This window comes from Pteropus medius, unplaced genomic scaffold (assembly GCF_902729225.1).
Source record: "Pteropus medius unplaced genomic scaffold, Ma_sr-lr_union100, whole genome shotgun sequence".
In the NCBI taxonomy this organism is placed as follows: domain Eukaryota; kingdom Metazoa; phylum Chordata; class Mammalia; order Chiroptera; family Pteropodidae; genus Pteropus; species Pteropus medius.
The window spans coordinates 4,271,411-4,295,955 of record NW_024353908.1 but is presented as its reverse complement, the minus strand read 5'-3'; the positions used below and the strand labels follow the sequence as shown (position 1 = coordinate 4,295,955).

The window sequence follows — 24,545 nt, the reverse complement described above, 5'->3', positions numbered from 1 at the left end:
GCCTGGCATGAATTCCAAGAGAGACACTGGCACCAGAAACACTGAGCTCCCAGTGGGCAGCTGTCCAATGACAGAGGCAAGGGTCCCTAGGCGCGTCTGTCCATGTTGGCATATCCATTCTACAGAAACTCCTTTCTTTTTGTAATATTCATATTTCTCAGGGTAAATTCTATTCTGTTTAAAAAGAGACAGACAGACCTAAAAGACAGGAAATACCACCAGACTGCTTTTCCTGTGATGTTTTCCAAGAGAGGCTAGGAAATTGGGGAACTTAATAAGTCAGAGACAGAGAAGCAGAAAGAAGCCAGGCTCTAGATTCAGAAAGGCTTGAGTTTCGATCCTGAATTAGCTAGGTGACCCGGGAGCAAGGGAACTGACTCTCCCGTCCTCAGCCCGAAGACAGAAAAGCCACTGCTCAGATTGGTTGTTAGAGTTAAACACAATTTACATAAAGTGCCTCAAATGCAGCATGTTGAACTAGAGAGAGCTTTAAGATTGCTACCATAACCCATGATCTTTGTGGGCCAATGTCACCCATCAAAAATCCCATGTACTAGTATAAATTCATCAAAACACTGTGCACTAATGTCATATGGAAAGCAAGAAATATTACCCGTGACTCAGGCTCATCTATTGTCCACAACGATGTCTGACGTTCACACAAAGGGAAGATGTGGTGGTCACAGGCAGGAATGGGTCTAAGTCAAATCAAGAGAGACACTGGCATGTCTCTTCCTAGTGGCTTTCTTTTCAAATTCCCATGGGTTTTGCATTCTGCTCCATAATACTCTGAGAAGTCACAGTGTTTGCACATTTAATTCTCCTAAATTCAACTAGCTAAGCTGAAAAGAAAGAAAAGGTGGGTCAGAATGTGACTTTACTTGGAAACAGTGTCACTGTGGATGTGATTAGTTATGATATGGTAATACTGGAGTAGGGTGGGGCCCTAATCCAACAGGACTGGTGTGCCTATACAAAGGGGAAATTTAGACATAGATAAGCACACAGGGAGAACAGCATGTAAGATGAAGGTAGAGATCAAGGAGATGCTTCTACAAGCCAAGGAATGCCAATAATTGCCAGCAAACCCCTCGAAGCTGAGAGGAGGCAGACTCTCCCTCACAGCTCTGAGAAGGAACCAACCCTGCCAGCACTTTGACTGATCTTGGACTTCTCGCCTCCAGGACTGTGAGACAATAAATTTCTATTGTTTAAGCTGAGGGAAGCAGAGAAGAAGGAAGTGGGGAAGGAGGGGGCAGAAGTGACAATTTCAGCAATGAGTTCAGAACAGCGACCGAGAGCTATGCTGTCTTCTATGGGATGATTCCATTGCGACCACACCCCTTCCTTCCTCCTCTCAGCCCCCACTACAGCTGCCAGGGAAATAAGTTGTGTAATAAGGAGAATGACCAGCATCTCTACCTTAACTAAGACCAGAGCCCGCTGATAGAGAAAGAGACAAGAGAACATCAACCATAGGTATTTCTACTGAGGAGAAGCAGAGTTTGTCACCCCAAAATATACCTCTTTGGGATACTGATTATTTTGAGCTGGTTATTTTTAAGAAATATAAGACTCAGGAAGAACTTTTAACCTTCCCCCTAACTGCCTAAAAGAATTTGATTAGAGGCTCTGGTTCAGGAAGGGAGCTATCATCATAGATAACTATAGTTTAAGATGAACTAGTGTGTGATAGGGATGAACCTAGCAATGCCCATTTGTTAAAAGTCTTCTCCATGTCCCATTGTTAAATATGGCCCAGCAAACATCTGTTTACCAAGCATCTGCTTTTCTTTCTTCATGAGAATTGACTTCCTGCCCTTTGAAGTTCCAGACCACACATCCCTCTTTCTCCCTTAGCTCAAGACGGCAAACCAGCCTCAACTGCCCAATGTGTCCTCGAATCTCACGTTCTTATGGAACCCTCATATGTGCATATGTAATAAATTTTGGACATTTTCTCCTGTTAATCTGTCTCATGTTGATTTGATTATTAGCAGCCAGAAGAACCTAGAAAGATGAGCGGAAAACATTGATTCCTTCCCACACTATTAAGACAATGCAAGGCTTGAATAGTATGGGGAGTAGGGAAGAGATCAAGAAAAGCTGAAGTTTAGGCACTGCAAAATTAGAAGATGTGAGAGAAGAACTCAAGAGAATATTCCAAACGGAATTCTACTTCCCACCGAAAACGAGTTTTATTTAAATATATACAATAATTAAATTCTGCAGGAAGAATGAAAAAGGACTAGAGGAATTATTATAGATCCTGGTTCTCATCCTTTTCTGCATTTGGGTTCCATGGCACATCCCCTTTATTTTTAAAATAAATGATCTTTTTTCTTAAATCAACTGGTTCTGGTTTCTGCTATTTGCAAGCAAAAAAAAAAAAAAAATTACCAAAATATTAAGAGCACACGAATATCTTGGAAGCAGCACCAAGGACAGCTTTTATTTCCTCCATTTATCTTATTTACATTTTCTAAATTGCCTACCATGACTACTTTTTCTTTTTTAATATATTACTTGCATCTACTCCAGAAGCTCCCAAACTTTTTTAGTTTATAGCACTCAGTGTTTTAACAGTTTTTTCATGGCATTCTCCCCCAAAGTCTCCGGCCAAAGAAAAGCCTAAAAATTCTATCTATTAAGTAGTTAGGTCCTAACAACTGTCATTAGCCCTAACGACTTAGTAGCTAATCCTCGTTTTCTGTTCCACGTTGATTTTTCAAACAGTATGTCTGCTTTTGACCACTGCAACTGCCTAAAACCCAGCTATGCAAAAATATGACACTATCAATAGGAATACACATAATCTAACAATAAAACTGTGAATAACCTAGCAGTTTGCACAGTGTCCAACAGATGCTACATACCACTGTATTTCCCTCCAGCAGCCCCTGCGAGTTTGCAGCTCAGAGTACCTCAGCACATAGTTTGGGAACTGCCTCTTTGTACACTGTATGTGCGTGTATACATGCCTTTTGAATTTGGCTAACCCTTTACACACTAGCAAAATGAATTTTTTCACATTAAGCCAAGTAAGGTACAAATTTTTTGACAAATGACCCATCCTATCTGTCTGGTGCTTAATAATACTACCCTTAATTCACAAAGCAACTGGCCCAAAAGTTTAAACACAATAGCACAGATATTTGCAATTCAGAGGGAAGCAATTTACCTATTTTTAAATTAAACAACAGCTCTTTAATTTTAGTGATTAAAGCTCTCTTTCTTAACCCAAACTATATATATGTAAATATTTTAACCTTAGATTAATAAGATGTCAATATACAATTTTGAGTAATACATTCAAAACAGCAGAAAGAGTCACAATTTTTTTCTTAACATGAGTATTTTCTTTTGAGGTGACATCCAGAGTCACCTTGGATGATATTCTAAACTCACTACCTGTCAACTTTTCTAATTGTATGCTTTCCTTTGTTTTTGTTTATTTTCTAATTGTGTTTTTCCACATAAGCATTTGTAAAAAGTACATTGCTTGAATGGTTCAAGAGCGAGATAAACAGATAAGGCATGGATACAATAATGGCAGGCCATAAAAAGACTCAGATGTCACTGAATTGTGAGTTCAAGCCGGACTAGATCATCTTTCCAGCTTAACTCTTTCCTTTACCTCCACATTTAATGATTCTGTGAGTTCAGGGAAAGGGCCCAGCAGCAAGGATCACTCACAAAGCTGAGAGATATGTAGCTAACTTGGATTACAAACTGTGTCCACGTAACTTTTGGGAAAAAAAATTATTATGTTACCAATCAACAAACAGCAACACCAAATAACACTGTGCTGTGGAATAACAAAGATAAAAAACCAAAAACAGGAAACAATCTCGACTCACTGTCCAGCCAGAAACAAATGTTTGAAAGAAAATAAATGCAGCTCCCAGGTGCATTAAAAATTCCATCAAGTTCTAAGTCTTGATGGGACCACAGACGCCTGGTCTGCTCTGTTCTAACTTTGCTGAGTTTCTAGAGGAGTTAATTTTAACTTGCTAGCAAATGCAAATACATTTTTTTAAAGCAAGCCAATTAAGACAAGTGTTTAAAGACACAGCAGTAATTAAACAAATGTATTATTCATACCTAATTTACAAGATGAACTTCTTTCCGTAAAATATTAAACTGTTTACATGCAGGCTGGGAAGACAATTTTCAAACTGTTCATGTTCCACTACAAAGCAATGACTATTAGCAATGCAACAGCTTCTGGCGGACTTACAGTGTGGACAAGGCAGTAATCAGAAAATGTTTGACCTCAAGATATCTACTTGACCCCACAGAAACACAGACTCGCCTGCTATAAAATCCTAAACAATGGGGCAGACAAGGTCACAGGGTCAAAGCGAGTATTAACAGGTCACTGTGCAGCCCACTTGGGAGCAATTACTTCCAGTCATGGCTAAGTGGACACTTGATTGAATACCACTAAGACAGCTCACATCCCACGGATAACAATCCTCACAGCGATTAAGAATTAAAGCCCCCATGATTCAGCCTTTATTACTCAAATGAACCTAACTCTTCCATAAAAAACTCTTGGTATATGCCTGATGCAAGGTCTAAATTGAAATGCCACCTCATTAAACAATAATATCTAATTTTATCTAAATGAATTTTCATGAAAGTGCACCATACAGCTCAGGAATTTTTAAAATGAATTATCACAGTGATACATAATTTCACCAAAACTGGGGCGGGGGGCTTTAGCAATGAAAAGGAAAATCAATGTTGAAAGAAATGCCTATTCTTCTGTGGCCAAAGAGAGCAACAGAGAATACTGGCCACTATAAAACAGTGGTAACCTATTTTAAGAAAATCTCTAGTTTTTGCTAATGTCAGCTAAAAATAAACTGGTCAATCACTGAGGGAACTTTAAAAAAACACAGATTTCAGGTCCTTATTCTAAATCAATGGGATCTGTAGCCTTAGGAAGTCATATCATTTTAAAACTCCCAAGTGACTCTCATGTACAGCCACTTATGAAAGCCCTGGCACATACAATGGAAGAGGTCATGGAACGGTGGGGGAATGAGGAAGACCCCCATCATTCTCCTTCTCTTCAGTCTTCATCCACTTCATAATCTGCTGAGGCCTTGTATTTGTTTTTATCATCGCCTTCTACTTACAGCAAGTTATTGTTTTTTAATTACAATGACAAATGTAGTTTCTTTTCCATGTAAAATGATCTACATTTTTAAAAATCAAGTAATACCAAGAAATTACTAGTTTAAAAACTAAGAGTACTGGTGGTACTTGATGTCAGTGAACACAATGACCAAAGTTAGGTTGATACTGACATATGATTATGTAAGAACTACAGGGCCAGCCGCCTCCTCTGCGTCACTGTTAGATCTCATAAATATGTGAGCGAGGTAAGAATTCAGCGCTTGGGCCCAAATCTGTCCCTCAGCGGACAGGCTGGACATTCTCTGCCAGGGAAATCCTGAAAACTAGATCAACAGATACAAATAACCTCAGTTAAAATGTGCATAGTAACAGTCTAAATACAAACTACATATCTTACAGAAGCCTGTAAGAAATAAAAATTGGGGGAAAAATTATAAGGAAATTCCTATCCAAAGAAATGGGCTTTAAGAAGCAAATGAATCATTTTAAGGTCTTACATTTTAGTCAATATTTACTAAAAAGCCCTGAATATGTGCTGTGGCAGGATACTGCATCATGTCCCACACCAGAGCCATCCCACCCACGCATCTGTGTTAACTAGGAGAACTTCCGTCCGGGGGGAGGTAGCCCAGCCAGGCTTGGTGAGCAGAAGGCACGATATGCAACATTTTTTAAAAGGCTCCTCTTTTTCTTGTCTGATGTACACAAGGGCCAGGGCCTGCCAAGAAGAGTAAAGGCAGGTTTTCAGCCCTTATTCACCCCCTCAACCAGGCACACCTGTGCAGTGTATAGTCTCAATTTCCCCCCAGAGCGGCCCATCAGAACAGTAACAGGTGACTTGTGACTACTGGGCAACTTTCCACCAGCAAAGATTTATTAAATTAACAATAGCTGATGAGTCTCCCAAGTATCACTAGAAAGACCAGCTAGCTCTAAATGAAGACACAGTCTTTGCCTTCCAGAAGCTCACTCTCACCCAACAGACTGGGAAGAACCCTGTTCTGAAGATCTGCAACCATGCTAAGAGACCCTCAACAAGTCCTTACCCATTGAAGTCCTCTTATGTCCACATCCAAGCTGTAGATTCGAATAGATGACCTCATAATAAAGCAGATTATGCTAAAAGCTATAAACAGCACTAGAGCTCAAGCTCTACATAGACCTGGCGTGAAGTCCAACTCCATCAATTGCTATCCATGACTAATATGAAAGTGGTAGAAAGTAACCAGAGTCCAGGTCATTCTGCTTCTCTTTGAGGTTAAGAAGAAGAAAATACCTTACCACAGGAGAATTAAATATAAATTTCTCTCTTTTTGTTTTTAGTTTTGTTTTTTGTTTTGTTTTGTTTTTCCATGAAAGGACAATATACAACAGGGGAAAACAAACAGAAAAAAAAATGCTTGCATAATGGTAGGTCATTCTTTAACAAAAGATCCAAAATGGAATGGCAAGGGGAAACCTGTTGTTTAAGACTCAAAAATTATCCTGACTTTTAAACTGCTCATCCTGTAATACCTACACTTTGATTTAAAATATATTTGTTTCCTTTTAAATTATTATTTGCTGTGTTTATTTGCCCACTATCCCACCTTTCTTAGTTTACCGATGGCAATTCTGCCATAAAGATACAAAGTTTGGGTCATTCAAAGAGAAATATCATGGTGTTTTTAGGACACTGAGATGCTAGATAAAAGAAAAAAAGCAAATGGACTTTGTGCATAGATTAAAAAAATATATACATCTAAAAATGTAGATCCCCAACAATGCAGGCACTATTGTGGTTTCTTTTTGTTTTCTTTATAAAAACAAGTTTGTACTTATACCTCCCAGCACCTGTAGAGTGTTAAATAAAAACAACTCTAGTAAATTGCTGACAAACAGGTAACACAAGTAGAAAGAATTCCCTAACTTTCAAACTCTCAGCTCAGGGGAAAAGAAAAAGATGAAGTAAAAGATGTCCCCAAAGTCATCTGGTAAACATGCTTTCCCAAAGAGAATGTGAAATGCATAGCAAAACAGACACTTAACTAATTTTAAATGCCTAATTATATACCACCTAAACAGAATTATCAAGAGACTTGATTGACTTCTACAGAGCTTTGATTGCCATCAAGCAAACTCAGAGAAATAATAAATAATGTTTGACCTTCTAATGTCCTCAAAAATTATTCACAATATCAAAGTATGTGGACTACTGGCATTCCACTCCAATATTGCTAGGGAAAACAGAGGTCACAGATTAATTTGAAGTTAGTGACTCAGACTCATTTACCCTGATTTATGTAGAGAGTACAATATGAAGAAACACTTAAACTGAACAAACAAAATTATAAGGGGACTGACTACCTGAATAAGAGGAATACAGTAAGCAGACATACAAAACATGTGTATTTATGAGAGCTTACTCAAAAGAAATAGGAATGGATAATGTCACAGAATTTAAAAAGTCAAAATTTTTGCCTGAAGGTTGGGGGTTAGGTGTGAAAGAAGACAAAGGAGGGCTCTTTACAGACTACTTTCTAAGAAAGTCTTCAAGTGTTAAGTATCTTCAACAAATGATGACTGTGAAATATTTAACTACAAGTAATGCTAAGCCAAGAAACATTCCTGGTTTTGAAAGAGAATACCATATAAGGTGAAACTTTGCCTCAAGTATAGTTATAAGACATAACTTAGATTTTAATACAGGAGGCTTTTCAGTGACCAATAAAAAAAACAAAAAACAAAAAAAAACCCACCTCCCAACATCAGATTCCATCAATCAGCCTGGTTTGAAAATCAGCTCTCCTTGCTCTCAGCCTAATGATTTGGGTTGTATGCTGAGGTGACTTTACAGAAACTGTTTAGAGAATCAAGTTAAGGTTTTCATTCTTAATTTAACAGAGCCTGTTAGTACCCACCCGTCAACATTTCATGCACATATTAGCCGAAACAACATCTTCCCATTTATATTTAAAACAAAGATGGAAAGAAAGTACAAATGTGGATGTTATCTTACACAAGTCTCTTTTGTCCCTCTGGAAAACCTCATCAAACTCCCAATCTGAAGGGGAACTGTCAGACCAGAGGCCATCATTTTACAAGGTAATTTCCCACAAAATCTGTACTATGCTGCACATACTGTGCTAAACCCTTTATAAGCACTGTCTCATTTAATTATCGTGACAATCATACAAGGCAGGTGTATTAATTATTCTAATTTTACAAGAGGAAAACTAAGATGAAGCAATTTAGCTAAAATATGCTCTATTAGCAGGATTAGGATTTGAAGCCAGAGCCCTGTGATTCCTTGCTGTATATGTAAGGGTGGATCGAGCGTTCAAGAAAAGCACACCATACATGAAGGGAAAAGGGCTGAGCTAACTTATCCTCATTTTGCCATTCTTCTCCCAAAGTAGACCCCCACCGTAGAAACAGATTGTGACTTTTAACCAAGACTTTCCTACAGCGCAATTTAAACAGCACAACTGAAACTTGTTCTTCACTTCCTTATACTTAACTCTAAGTTCAGGTGTGAATGAAACCTTTGTTCTTTATTTCCACTATCTCTACCTCTGAAGAGGGACAGACATAAATAAATATAATTTCTTCCGGGGCCAGAGCTCAGAGCAATGCCCAGATAAAGCAGAAGATAGCAATTCAAACCCAGGCTTATGATTCAATTCTTGGATCCTGAGGAGGTAGGATTTACAAAGCTATGGCTTCCCAAGGTCACCTGGGAAGGGCCTGCCTCTTAACTACCAGCCCAGGAAGCTGCTTGGCCTGCAGCTCTCAGCAAGAAGCCACTCAGAGCTACCTGCCTGGCTCTAGTTAGAGCTGAGAACTACTATTTTTCTAAGGGAAGAAACTGGACTCCTCAACAGGAAATGGCTCAGAACAATACATTTCCACTCCACCTTGGATTAAACAGGGGAGGTCTGCTTGAGAGACTGTTGGCCAGCTAAATAAATAAATAAATAAATAAATAAATAAATAAATAAATAAATAAATGAGAGAGAGGGAGAGGGGAGAGGATGGGGTTAAAGGGGGAGAGGGAGGAAGGAAGTGAGGAAGAAAAAGGCAAAGGAAAGATAAAAAGGGAGGGAGGGAGGAAGAAGTGCCTTGTTAGGAAAGAGAGTACATGACAGTCCATGTTCTCAGGACAATCTTTCTGTTCTCTTTTGCTTCCCTAACTGCAGGGTTATTTCTAATGTGATCATTTAGGAGGGAACTGATTAATCAGATCTGTGAAGTAAAGGTAACAATCTCCAAGCCAAAAGTGTTTGGGACAGGCCAACAACTCGACACCCACAGAGAAAGGGCTTAACTGAGAATGTACACATGTGTAGGTGGACAGATCCTTCAACCACGGTGTCCTCTAGACTCAATAATTTATACGACTCTATTATGTAAGTCAACGGAGGACACATGACCTAACTATGTACTTTGTATATCTAGTATTTCGGATTATACAAAAAGAGACTCATGTATATGATTCCACATGCTCACTTCTACCTTCCTTTTTATTTGTTTACTTTTATGAAGTCTCAGGTCCTACAGGATCCCATAGAATTTATAGGCAGCTGCCTTTTTCCCCCTCTTTTGCAAGGCTTTCTCCCCACACCCATCAGGCACAGTAAAGAAACTACTAATGCAGCTACTCAAAACACCAGAAAACCTGATGGTCCCACAACCAAATCACTCCCTGAATGCCTATCAACTAACCTTCATTTTTCAACTAAAACTGTTGGCAAACAGGTCCTAGAGGAAGGATTTTCAAAGAAATTAATTTGGTGTCAGAGTTTTCTTAAGGTAGGAAATCTAAAAGTACATCTACAAAAGTAACTGCTTATTAAAACTCTTACGAGTGCCAAAATCTCCTCCCAATCCATACCCCACTGTGCGGAGAGAGGAGATGAAAAGAAGGTGGGGCACTTTTTTTTTCCTTTACTGAATCTGGCAGGAAAAGTAAAGGGAAGCTTCTTATCCTAGTTCCCACCTGCCCCGCCCTTCTCTTCCACACAGAGAACAGAAAGTGCCTCAAGCAACAACTAAGTTTTTGCTGGCCACTCCGACCAAGTATCTAGCAATAACTCAGGATGTGTTTTTTAAGCACAAATTTCTGAGGGAGAGGATAAGATGTACATATACATATTTCATCCTTGAAGAAAACAAAAATGAGTCATATCTAAACAATTCAAATCAAAGCATAGGAACCTGGCTATACATTTTGCTTGTATAACCAGAAATAGAGAGTTTAGAATCTACAATGAGTTAAAGTTATCATACCAGTTTTAATACTTGTACAGCAGCCAGTGAGAACTCAACTGTAAACAAAATATTTTCAATTTTCATAATATGAAATTAAAATACATTGTTTCAATATTTCACGACTGTTAATTGGGCAAGATATATTCTAAAGGTACGTATTTCTATGAGCACTTTCAAAATCCACCCCCCTTCTCAACTCTTTAATTTGGCAAAATGATTTTTTAAATGTTTTTTTAAGGGACAATAGCATGGGTTGGGAAGATATGCAAAACGACATCCACACAAATTTTCAACTCAGTCTTCTTATTTTTTAATGAATAATGGAAGTCTTCAGCTAATATGGAGATGCTCCAGAGAGTGTCAAGAATTATGAAAAATAATAACAGAACCCCAAATTTCTCATTTAGAACTCACCTTGCTTAAAACGGAATGTAACCCATAATGAACAGAGAAGTCCTAACCCTGTCATGTGAATAAATAATAATCATTTCAAAAAGAAAATGATTATTTATCTCTAGAATTAGAAAGCTTTACTCTAAAGGTAGTTGAAACAGCCCTACAGCTTTCTCTTAAAGGCAGTAGTTCTCAAAATTTAGTGTAAGATTCATCATCTGGTTTGCTTAATTAAAAATGCCACTCCTAGGCTCTACCTCTAGAGTAGCAGACATAACAACTGTGGGATGGCTCAAGGAAGCTGCATTTGAACAACTACTGTGTTCATGGTCCCACCAGAGCCAGAGACAAGTCTGCAACTGTCATTTTTCTAGGGCGTATGTGTGTGCAGGGGAAGGGGGGCGGGGCGGAGGGGGGAGATGAGGGACAAGGGCTCAAGCCGTAATTAAAAGTATGACCATTTTCTGAAAGTAGCCAACAATGCTGGGCCAGAGCTGACTAGGCTAGGGACAGGCACATGACCCAAGCTGGACCAATCAGATGATTTAAATGCTTCCCCTCGATGAACTTGGACTGAGATACAGTGAAATCACATTGTAACCCAGCTTAATAAAAAGGCAACAACCAGTGCTTGGAGGAGGAGCAGGGGGAAAGAAAGCATGTTTATTAATAGTGCAAATTACAAGCAAATGCCCTTGAGCAAAAGGAGCTGAAAATCTGACATTTCCTTATGACCCTTAGGTCTCTGTTCCCACATGCTCCACAGACTGTGAGTATCTCTCCTCACTTACCAGTGATTTTTAGGGCTTGTAAAAGAAATTTTAACTATAAGCAATTTTCACCTGACATGCCGACTTCAAAATCTAACCTCCAGGTAAGCTGCAATTTCTCTAGATGAGAACAGAGCAGGTCCACTGAGAACTCAAGACCAGGAGGTCGTGGTCTGAGAAGCAGAGAGTGAGTTGGCAGAGAGGACAGTGCAAAGCAGATGTACAGTGAGAAACAGAGACAAGAAATGACAGGACAGAGTTCCTGATGATTCTACTTCCTGATTCTTCTCCCTTCAGAGATAAGGCTGCAGCCCAGGGTTACCTTTCTTAAGTTTTTAATAACCACCATGCCTCCCCTCCTCTCTCTCTTTGGCTTGTCTGTTAGCTACCTGAGGTACCAAGACTCCTAGCAAAAACACTAAGTATACAGACATACACGAGACAGAATTCTTATCCTTAAAGTCTTAGGGACCAAGGATGACCCTTTTGGGCCAGTGATGATGGACTATTTGCAAAATCTCGAGACAGTCTGCAGGGAAAGAAAAATAATGCACAGCCAAGACACAACTGAACACAACGAGAGTGACACACAGAGACAAAGTGCCTTGTTTCCTAAAGGATTCCAATTTCCAATTTTCCCCAAATATTCCATGACCCAACTCTAAGTTATTCTGACAAATATCTCTTTTCCTCTGTTCCTTATAACCAATCTCTCCAACTATTATTTTTAAAATATTTAGGGCAAGGAAGGAAAGTTTCTGGACTCTCAATAATTCACTTGTGACCCAAGAATTGCTGAAGAATGCTACACACCTACCGTTACCATCCCTTATCCAACTGCTGAGATGGTCAGTGTCTTCAACTTCATACCAGTTGCCCTAGGCAAGTACTGAGTCTTTGAATGCACTGAATTTTTGTACTTAACACAATCCAAACTACTTGGAATGGAAACAGTAATGAATTCAGAAGGACTCTTTTCTCAACCACATTATGAGTCACAAGTAAAGAGCTTACATTCATCACTTAAGCCCCTCTAAACTCTCTTCTTTCTTCTTCCTTTTATTTATTCTTTTTTTTTTTTTTTTTGAGCTCTTGCTCCATCTTATAAGTGCACAGAAAACATAACTTCCAAAGGAAAATCCTCACATACAAAGCATGGGCATTTGAGAAATAAACTGGATCCTAGCAGAGGCATAACAACTTGCTGCCATTCTGTGGGAAAGGTTCAACAGTCCCATTTAACACATTCTTGACGTGTCATAATACAAATTCATCGTGATGGTTTGTCTATGGGAATAACAGACGGAGCAGGAGGAGATGCATTACATACAACGTCCCATTTTCCCCAATAGCAGCACAAGTATATAACAGTAAGTGTGATGGTCATGCAGAGATAAGAAAAGTGACTTACCTCCCCACAGCCTCTGCCACTTGCCCGCCTGAGCCATGAAGGAACTATGTGGGAAGGGTCCAAGGATGTGAGATGCAGACAGGGAAAGGTAAGCACAGCACTTTGGCTGAGCAAGACAGAGACCTCTAAACGGAAGGCACCAGTAGTGTTTTAACTGCCCTGAAGTCCTAACCAAGTTCTGGGCACTAAATTAAACAAAGAGCCTCTAAAAAATAGTCACTGCAGAGGGTTTAAATGGTGAACAGCCAACCAGCCTGCCAAAAGACAGATGACAAGGGGAGAGCACAGCAGCCAGCAAGGCGGACTCAGTTCCAGCTGGACTTAAGGTCAAAAGGGAGCCTTCCCAGAAGTGAGTCACAAGAAAAGTCTAAAAGGGAAGCAAGGTGGTGGATTTTTTTTCCTGAGGCTCAGTGTGGTACTGGCTTAGCAATATGGAAAAGAGCATAAGAAAGAATAACAGCAGCAGCCATTGCCAAATGACCAGAGGACGCAAGACCCCCGACAGCAGGCCGGAGGGACGAGGCAGTTAGAGAAGGCTGAAGTGATCGGCACAGCTAGAAGGGTCTGAACTGCCTCTTCTGAGCAGGCTGGGTCAGGCGGGAAGATGGTGCACAGCACTCTAAGTGTATGGGTTCTGGAACCAAAGGGAGTCAAGACCCAGACTTGTGTGACTTGCTTGCTTCAGCCTCTGAAACTCTCAACTGATTTATCTGTGAAATTGGGACAAAAATACCTCCCTCACAAGTCCGTTAAAATTTTTCTAAAGCTTTTAGTATGGCAGCGGCACAAGGTCAGCAAACTACCAGCCCAGTGTCGAAATCCTTCTGACCACCTGCTTTTTATAGTCTGTAAGCCATGAATGATTTTTACATTCTTATATGGTTGGGGAAAATAAAAATATTTAAGTAACACATGAAAATTATATAAAAATGACATTACGGTGTCTGTAAATAAAGTTGCATGGAACACAGCCACACCCATTCATTTACATTTTGTTTATGGCTACTTTCACGCTGCAACAGCAGAACTGAGAAGGCTCAGAGACAGTACAGTCTGCAAAGCCTAAAATATTTCCTATCTGGCCCTTTACAGAAACATTTGCTGATAGAAAGTCTTCGATAATTGTCAGCTGTGCCTCACTTTGTAAGTAAGGAAATTCAGAGAAATATTGAAATTGTTTTTTTAGATATAATTCACATAACCATAAACTTCGCCTTTTTAAATTGTACAATTAAATGATTTTTTGTATATTTGTATATTCTGAGTTGTGAAACCATCATAATCTTAATTTAGAACATTCTTAACATCTCAAAAAGAAACTCTGGTGCCATTAGCAGTCGCTCCCCATTCCTGCCTCTCCCCAGCTGCAGACAACCACTAATCTAATTTCTGTTTCCATGGATTTGCCAATTCTGGACATTTCATATAAATGGGATTATACAATATGTGGCGTTTTGTGTCTGGCTTCTTTCAGTTAGCACAATATTTTCAAGGTTCTTCCATGTTGTAGCATGTATCAGTACTTCAATTCTCCTTATGACTGAATACTGTGCCACTGTATATCCAGAGCAAATTTTATTTACTCATCAGTTAGTTTCATGGATCTTTGGGTTGTTTCCACTTTTTGGCTATTACGAATAATTTTCCTACGAACACTGATGTACATGATTTTGTGTAGGCATGATTTCATTTCTCTTGGAGAAGAATTGCGGGTCAAATGGTAACTGTTTAACCTTTTGAGGAACTTCCAAACTGTTTTCTAGAATGGCTGAATCATTTTACACTCATACCAGCAACTTACAAGGGTTCCAATGTTTCAACATCTTCACCAACACGTATTATTCTCTTCTTTATTACAGCTATTGAAATGGGTCCAAAGTGCAATCTCATTGTGATTTGGATTTTCATTTTCCCAATGACTAATGATGTTGAGCATCTTTCCACCTGCTTATTGGCTATTTGTATATCTTCTTTGGGAAAACATCTATATATATCTTTTGTACATCTTTTAATTGGGTTAGCTGTCTTTTCATTATCAAGTTGTAAGAGTTTTTTACATATACTGGATACTAGAACCTTACTACATATACAATTTGTAAACATTTTCTCCTGTTCTGTGCACTGTCTTTTCAATTTCTTGATAGTATCCTTTGAAGCATAAGAGCTTTTAATCTTGATGAAGTCCAATTTATCTATTTTTTTCTTTGTTGTTTATGTCTTTGGTGTCATATCTAAAAAATTATGGCCTAACCCAGGGTCGTGAAGATGCACTTTTATGATTTCTTCTATTAGGTATTTCATGTACTTGTTACGAAGGAGGGCTCCAACTTCATTCTTTTGCATATGGATATACTGTTGACCCTATACCATTTGCTGAAAATACTGTTTTTTCCCTCATTAAACTGGCTTGGCACCCTTGTTGATTTTCATAAATGTAAAGATTTACTTCTGGACTCCCAATTCTATTCCACTGCTCTATATGTCTATCCTTATTCTTACCATACTTTAATTCTTTTAGCTTTCTAGCGGGTTTTAAAATCAGAAAGTATGAGTCCTCACACTTTTTATTTCAAAAGTGTCTTGACTATTCTAGACAACTTGAATTTCTATATGGCTTTCAGAATCAAATTGTTAATTTCTAAAAAGAAGCCACTGAAATTTTGACAAATATTGTTTTGAATCAGTAGCTCAATTTGGCAAGTACTGATGTCACAACAATATCAATTCTTTTAGTCTTCAACACAGACTATCTTTCCACTTATTCAGGTATTCTTGAATTTCTTCCAACAGTGGTTTTTAGTTTCAACGTACAAATTCTGTGTCTCTTTAATTAAATTTATTCCTAAGTAATTTTTGATGCTACTATAAATAGGACTGTTTAACATCATTTTTATTAGTGTAACTAATTTTAACTTGGAATTGTAGAGAATCAGTGAGTGAGTGCACAAGAAAGAAGGACCAAAGCCTAAGAGAAAACAAAGGTTAAAAAAAAAAAAAAAAAAGCTGGATTTCAAGGAGATATAATGTGCCAAGATTCATGCCAGACTTTAAGCTCCTTGAGGGCTGGCACAGTATCTGTCTTGCTTATCTTATACACCTAGCACATGGTAGGCACTCAAGAAACATCTGTTGAATGAATATAGTTCTCAATACTAGCAAAAAGTATTTAATCTGTATCATCTATTTTAAGCAAGAAATATGCCTATAAGTATTAGTTTCTTCAAGCCATAGGTTTGTTCTAATGGTATGGATTGCAGCTATTACTGCTATAATGAGGCAAAATATTTTCATGCAAGAATAAAGTTTGGTGAGTACTCCCCACCAGTTGACAAGCTCCTCTTTAGTTTTTCCAGCTAAAGAGTTGAAGAAAATGTCACCAGACAAGGAAGAAAATAAGGATAAACAGCGGAGGAAGCACTGAGCATCTCACGAACAGCACTGGTTCTCTTGACAATGATGTACACAATGAATGACACCCAAAGGTAAAACAAGGAATGCTGCAGACGGTGCTGGGCAGGCAAAGGAGGCGAGAGGAGGGAGAGGGAGGGTAAAGCATGCACCAATCTACTCTACAGAAGGAAAAGTTGAACTCATGGCTAAATAGAGTATTTAACACTACTTTACCTTTCCTTTGTTTTCAAAGATCAGGGATAATCAATTTAAATAAGAAACATTCACTAAGGATAAGCATACGATGTGTTGTGTTGGCACCATGCTAAGTGTCTCAGGTACTTAATCTCATTAACTTCTGACAATCTTGAGGCAGGTACTATTACTGTCATCATTTTAAAACAGAGAGAACAGAGACCTACAGATGTTAGGATACCTTACCCAAGGCTTCTTATCTCCCAAACCCATAGCTGCTATTTAAACCCAATTCCCCTAACTCCAAAATATACACACTATGGGCGGTGTGTATAAATACACATATAAGCACATACTGTATACACTTACAAGTATAGCAAATATCTAATACCCTGGTATAGTTACCAATTCTAATACCCTCATATTAATTACTAATTTGATTCTAAATACAAATCAAACTTTGGAAAGAGAAAACTGTCATTACTCTTTCCAAGCTAACAAGTTAAAGGAGTATGAAATCCATTTTTTTTTTAAGCTGCAAATATTTTGCCATTAAAACCACGCATGTCATGAAGCCTGAGATTATGCTGTTACCTGCAGCCAATGGAACAGTGCTGGGTTTGAGTCCTGGATTTATCTCCAACTTGGTATGTAACTTTGGAAGTGTCCCTTGTCCTCTTACTTGTCCGTCCCTAATCTACAAGGCCATGGCAAATTCTACAAGTCAACCAATTCACTCTTCTTCTAAGCTTTCAATTAGTAAGCAATCAACTTTCTTTGCACCCATTGACACCTTCATCTGTGCGCGCCTCAGCAGCTCATATACTTTTATCAAACCCATTGGTCAATTATAGTTTGCTGCCCAGGTTAAGAGGGAAGAAGAGTATTTGGGCATATCTAGAGGTACCCTTGCTCAGAAAACCATTGCTTAAGTAAAGAAAATAGAAAGGTATGGGGGTTGGGTAGAAAGACTGGCTTTGACAAAGTGCATCTTGAGCCCTTTCTCCCCTGGCTGGTCCATATTCTAAATCATTTCCTTGCTTTCACATAGTAAATTTTCTGTTAGATGTCTAGATATGCTGGAGATCAGGTTACAGTGTGAAGGACAAAAGATAAAAACAATCTGCATACTTCCATCTGGCTCTTCAGAACACAGTGTAGAGACTTGAAATGTGAGGAGAGAAGCATGCTACTCTAGCTGCACAACAGATACTGCAAAATGTCACAGAAACAAATCTTTCGAGAGAATCAGAGATGCTGGAATGTGTAATTAACCAAAATTTACTCTGAGAGAATTAAAAAAAAAAAAAATTAAGACTCGAAAACTAAACATAATGTTGCCTCTACTACAAGCGGATGAAAAGTTGAGAACAGATCAGTGCATTCAAAAGTCCATACTGCGGAGATGGTATTCTTACTGTGGTCAAATGACTTCTGTGTAAAAACAAACTAACAAACAAACAAACAAACTTCCAGATATTTATTATTAACACAGTCTTGCCTAGTTTTTAGAATTCAAAAGTCAACACAAGGTTTGACTCCCATCAAACTAGTCCTTCACCACATGGCACTGGGCCACGCAAGACGGATTTTCAATATGAAAGAAACCAGAAGGTCCAATACAAACACAGGCTTTCCCATATATAAAATTTAAGAAAAGCCAGGGTCTGTGTAGAAAACGTTAGACTAGTTTGTATATCAAAATCATGAGGTTTAAGCTGAAATGCAGCATTAAAATAATTTACAAAATGGCTCAATGAACATTTTCCTCCATGAAAAAACAACACCCTTAATGTTTTTCATATGGCACATAAATTTTACAATACCTACAGGAATATTTTCATTGGTTAAACCAACACCATAGGTCTTTTGAGCTCTTAAGCATATTATGATTCTTGCCTTTTTATAGCATTTTTGTTGTTGTTTGCACCCAATGTAATAAGCTTTTGAGAACAAGAAATAAACCACAATAAAAAGAAAAATGGACTACCCTTTGTAACTGCAACTTCACAAGAAGGGGGAGGACGATTGAAATCTAGTTTTTATAGCTGCTATCTTGATGCAATTAGTATAAAATAATTGTCTGCACAGGCCAAAGAAGAGGCTAAGTTGAGGCACTTGAATGCATTCCCAAAAATTATTTCCCTGCCTCTCCCTTCAGCCTGCTGCAGCAGATGTTGGCTGTTAAGCTGTGCAGACGACACAGTTCATGACTTTTCTAAGACGGCTGTGTGCCACATCTGCAGTTGATGAAATGGAGAGCAGAAGTGTGGCAGACACACAGAGGAGAGTGTGAGCGAGGCAGGCAGGCGCAGCCTGGGCCAAAGGAACTGTCTTGAAGGCTGGCCTAAAAATAGACACACACTCGCACTCCTCCACCCTCCGCATCCAACCTTATAAAACTGGGCCTGCCTGTCCTATTATGGAGTCAGCCTATGGCAGACCCTTCCTGCATCCAACTCGGGCTGCAGATAACACAAGAGCGTCGAGGCAGGAGTGGAGGGAAGCAGGCTGTGCAGCATCCTCAAACTGCAGCTTCGCTCTCCGAGCCTCGGTATAACTGGGATGTGGTCCAAGTTCAGCTGGGCCCCCAGAGAAAGGCAATGCTTGTGTTTAGCCCGCACAATACTGACATAACATTAACAGATTTACATATGCAAAACTGTGAAGCAACAGGCATTCCCCCTCAATTGACCCACAGCTTGTAGTGTCTGCCGAGTTATTCCCCGCTTCGGCTCTGTAACCAAGTGGGCGGCATGCGAATACCATCTGGGTACCACTTATTGAAAACTGGCAGTCATTCTGTAATAGGCAAGCTGGCAATAAGAGGGAAGGGAATAAATTGCATCATTTAGTTAACATCCACTTGCTTTGCGGCTGTTAAAAACCCATGACTGAATAATAATTTGGTTATTTCTTTTGCCAGAAACTGCTGTCAGCCAAATTGTACTACGCATGCTGAAGAAGTAGACTTGCAAAATTTCCACTTGAAAAGGATTGAGGAGGATCAGGGCGATATAGGCACTGATCTCTAGCTGTGAACAGTGGCGACTCCTGCTGCCTGGTTTCTCCATGTCCTCCAAGTGTCCTCGTCATCCCAAACGTGATCAACACCAAGCCGTAGTTAGCCACCCAGCCAGGCTGAGCCTCAGTGCAAAGCTGTAATGTGCAGTAGTGCCCTTAAAGAGCTCAGATTCAAGTGTGTGTGTGACAAGAGATATCTATGTGGCTCACAGCTGACCATGATGGCAAACATGGCCAGAAAAGGCTTGTCCTAGAGTTGACATCCCCATCTCTGACTCAGAACCAAGTAGGTGAGCAGGCCCATGAAACACCTGAGTGCTTCCCACCCATGTCCCCCTAATTCTACACCTGGAGCAAACTGCATCAGCTCTTTATGGTTTGCTCAACTGCTTCAACATGACTAACAAAGAAAGTGCCGGAAACCTTACAACAAACACTACATAAAGATAGAAGGTGATAAAAACCCATGTGTTTGAAGCGGTTCTCTTTTGGATATATTGTACTGATCTTATTTACTACATACTGTGTGTATACATACGCACGTGCATATATGTTTGTGTCTCTTTAACACTGGTCACTTATATATTTCAGCCTTGATTTTTCCTAAACGACTTAGAAATGAATAAGATATAATTAAAAGATACAAATAACAATTTATATCTTTTAGAAATTGCAATCACATGGTGACGACTACATATTTCAGCCTTGACTTTCCTAAAAACATAGGAAAGAAAAGTGAAGAAATTGAAAGAAACCAAAGAAAAAAATTGAAACAAAAAAAGGAAAAAGCAGGAAAGAAAAGACATGGGAGTACTACAAGTGGACACAGGTTGTCTAACCAAAAAAAGGAGAAATGAGAGTATTTGCAGTGATGCTAATGGTGAGAATACATGTATACAAAACCCAAACCTGTGACTCTCTTTCTTTCTACACCTGAGAAGAAAAGGCTGAATAAGCTTTCGAAGCCTAAAGCAAATTAAAGACCACTCAACCTCCTAAGTGGGGCGGTCTTTCTAAGGATAATGCAGTCGGCCGTTACATTACAATGTACAGCTGGTACATTACAACAGGCAAAATACAATCATAAAGGAGGAGAGGAAAAGAAGGTACGACCAAATTGTTATAAATTTTATAAACCGCAACATTTGTAAGTCACCACATGTTTAAGTGAAATTCCAGCAATAGTTATTTTCAAGGGACTGATGATAGACAAGAAAGATAACAGAAATTTGTTTTTTTCCACCCAGGTTCAGCTGACTGTAATCTACCTTGCTCTAAACAGCTTACAAGGCAAAGACTAAATCACTTCTATGTCTAGATATATCAAAATATGTTAGGACTGTAAAGTAGTAGGCTGAATTTGCTCCTTGAATGTATGAGAAAGAAAATATTTCCAAGTTGCTTATCGGTTTGTTAAAATAAAGCAAAATAGTTATTTTATTCACACACATACACGTGGACCCACAAAAACAGGCATGCATGCATGCACGTACACACGCACAATAAAATCAGCATGCTGTCATAGAAATATCACTGGCCTGAGGGTCAGGAGAACTGAGTTTTGCCAAAGCTCTGCCACGCTCTAACCGTGTGGCCTTGGGCAAGTCACAATTTCTCTGGGCCTAATTTTCTTGACTTGGAAAAGAGGGGTATATAATAAAAGGCAGTGCTAGAATTCTCCAAATCTAAGCAAAATAATGGTTTTCCTAACAGCTCTTTATTGCACATTTATCATCACAAAATGTGAATCCTTCCTATGAAAATAAAAGAATCTAAGTTACACAGGATTTCAAAGTCACTTTCATTTTACTTTGCAAATTATACTTAGGGTAGATATTGCTAGGGTTTTTATTTGTTTTTAAAAATATACATGTTGAAGGACTAAACTGCCTTATGCAAATATTTGTCTTCTAGAACATTATACGTTCCTCAGCATATGTTTAAAACCGAAAAGAGTTTCCAGTAACTGCAAGGTTTCTATTTAATATGCAATTCCTTAATAACTATAATACAGTGGTAACTTATGTAGCCCATCATTTTGACTACTCTTAGGTAGGAACCAAGAGTTAAAAGTTTAAAGGACCTACAACCCAAACATGATTTCATTCATCCTAACATTTTGGAAAATAGTGCATTCCTAGAAAACATATTTTTAAGCTACCGCCATGTCCACTTTCATTGCTGCATATTTAAAAGTCATCATTCTTTCCTTGTTGGTTTCCACGGTTTTATTCCTCCTAAGCTCTTCTACCAATGAACCATGGCACAGATTTCCCTAAATCACTCTAAATGTTGCACATGTCCTGGCAAAAGTCCAAAATTTTAGCCACCATCAGCATTTTCTAGTTAATGTTAATCAACACTATTGTCTTTCAGAACTGAAGACAATGCAACTGACCCCTGATCTGTAGAGTATGTGTGTGAGGGTTTTCCCCAGGAGTGGTTAGGAATTTGTGCTCATCCACAAAGCACCTTGCATAACTTCTTCCCCCACTCCAACACCCACGTGCAGACATCCACAAGCCAGCTGGCTAGGGTTAGCGGTCGGTGGCCAGGAAAGAAAGGGAAGGTACCTGGACCATGAGACGCTCCCACTTTGGCTTCATTAGCAAGAGGGCTGAGCAGCCAAGACTAAAGTTAACATTAGCCAAATACACCTGGCTAACCTTGCAAAGAATAAAGATTTGCTCATTAACTAAGCTTAGAAAGGTATGACCTACAAACCTGAAGAGCTATTTTCAAGTCCTTAATAGTACTAATTTTGTGATTGAGTTACAAATTCTATGTGGTTCTTCATAAAGTCTCTTTAAAGAGACTTAATGTTGGACAGTGGACCTTTTCCCTAATCACTCACACACACACCTCTTCTATGACTTCGGCCCCTGACATTGAAAATAGTCCACCCAGCAAAATGTAAGTTAACACTCTAGCACAGGTGCAAGTTACCTGACCACCTACATGCTGTTGATTGGACACCATGAGGCAGCGAAGTGCACCCCCAGTGCCACGCTGAAAGAAGAGCACTAGAACCAATGTCACTCCCTGCTCACTCAGGGAATAGAAGCTGCCGAGCTCATTTCTAAGAGGCTCCTGGACAGCAACAGTCAGGAAGCTGCCTGGTTGGTCGCTGTAGCCCACTCAACACAGGCAGTGATTCAGTAATGGTAATCTATCCTGCGAGGTCTACCCGGGCACTAATGAAGCCAAGGGCTGGCTCACTCTTTTAGCTTTCAGCTGAAAATAAAATTTCAGAATCCATTTTCATTATGAGTTCAGGAAAAGAGGAAATAAGGAAGGAAGAAAAGAAAGAAAAGAGAAAGAGAGGCCAAGAGGCTGCCCCATGGAGGAAGAGGGCGAGAAAGAGAGAGGGGCTAAGGAATGAAATCGCTTGCCACGAAGACAAAACAAATTACGAAATCTAGAAATAAACACTTAGGGCTGAATTCCAACAAAACTGGTCTTTGCTGTCAGTTTTAGGAAATATAACTCTTATCAAAGACAAAAAGGTTCAAGGGGAATTCAATATATCTGGGCTTTACATAAACTAAAAATTACAAGTTTCTAAAACAGTTCGGATTAAGCAACATTCCTCTCTCAGGCAGTTTTGATTTTTACCCTTATCCCCCTGCATTTTGACACGGTGAAGATTCCAAATCTGCCAGCCAAAATACGACTAGTACAGCCTCCAACAACCTGCTCAAGGCACACACGGTACAGGGTTGGAGAGCAGGTTTGTGGAAACCCAATGAAAACACTCTTTATTTGTGGAAAGGAGAGGCTGGCAGGTAGACAAATATTTCAGGCCTTACCAGGTGCATGGCTGGGGCAGGGCGAGGGTAAGGCCCAGACTCCATGGGCAGTTGTGGTTCAGTGCACCCAGGTCAACATCCTTTTAAATGGCTCTGGGTTCCACCAAGGAAGGGCCACTCAGAGCCACAATTAAGGGGCAACACATGTATTTTCTTCCTTCTGCAACATCAAAAAGCAAGTTGCTGCTCTTCGGGCTTGAGGCAGAGATGAATGTGAATTAAAGACACAAAAGTTCTTACGGAGAATTATTTCTGGACACAATTACTCAACATCCACTTCAACCAAATATCTGGTTGGTTGGTTATCAGTAGCAACCCTTTAAGCCTGCACATTCCAGCAAGGTCCAGAGAGAGAGGACAGCTGATGGATCTTTCAACCTTTGGTGGTCATCACCACCTCCTATTTTTACAAGGTCTTTTGGAGACACAGGTTTGAGGCCCTTTTGTGTACATCTATACTAGCTGGAAGAAAAGGTCTAAGGTTTCTTCTTCAAATCAGAAAAGGCCTCTTAAACCAAACTGACATACAGGTTCCAGGGGAGGGGCCGGTACAAACAGCCAATTTCATAAGAGGCCAAAGGGCAGCCTGGAAAAGTGAACAGGGAGAGAAGATGAGGCAACTCCACATTTCCTCTTCTGTTGGGGCCTCTCAATGGCACATCAGTCTTTGTCTTAAAGAGATGTAAATTCCAGCATGGAAGACACACCCATGTGCAGACACATATTTGACAACGTGGGTGACTTGCAGATGACTCTAAACCACTGATCACCACTATTAGTGTGGTTACTTTAAAAAACTGGCCCTATTAAAGGCTCATGTGAGTGAAGGCTGAATAACAATGCCTAAGATCCCACCTCTAATTTAAAGTACACACACATACACACAACTTCATATTGAGAACATAAAATTATTTTTCTCCCAAACAGCATCACTAAAGAGGCCACAGTAATTCAACTGTGTGTACCTGTCCCCTGTGCCAATTCTCTCTTGTATTTATTCCTTCTTCTATATTAATATTCCTTACTTTCCTCAAACTAGAATTGGCCTTTAATGCTCCCTAAGAAATGAGACAAACTTCAAAAAAGAAAGAAAGAAAGAAAGAAAGAAAGAAAGAAAGAAAGAAAGAAAGAAAGAAAGAAAGAAAGAAAGAAAGA

General features: G+C 39.3%; 1 protein-coding gene and 1 long non-coding RNA gene across 14 annotated transcripts in view; one reads left to right on the top strand and one right to left on the bottom strand.

Moving 5' to 3' along the window:
* Window positions 1-24,545, bottom strand: part of EIF4E3 (eukaryotic translation initiation factor 4E family member 3) — a 337,156-nt gene that overhangs the window by 148,707 nt on the left and 163,904 nt on the right. The gene's annotated exons all lie outside the window — the stretch shown is intronic.
* On the top strand, window positions 12,695-20,364 carry LOC120593767 (uncharacterized). Its single transcript, XR_005650445.1, has 4 exons — window positions 12,695-13,060; window positions 16,317-16,454; window positions 17,093-17,204; window positions 19,484-20,364. It is a non-coding gene; the product is annotated as an uncharacterized LOC120593767 (long non-coding RNA).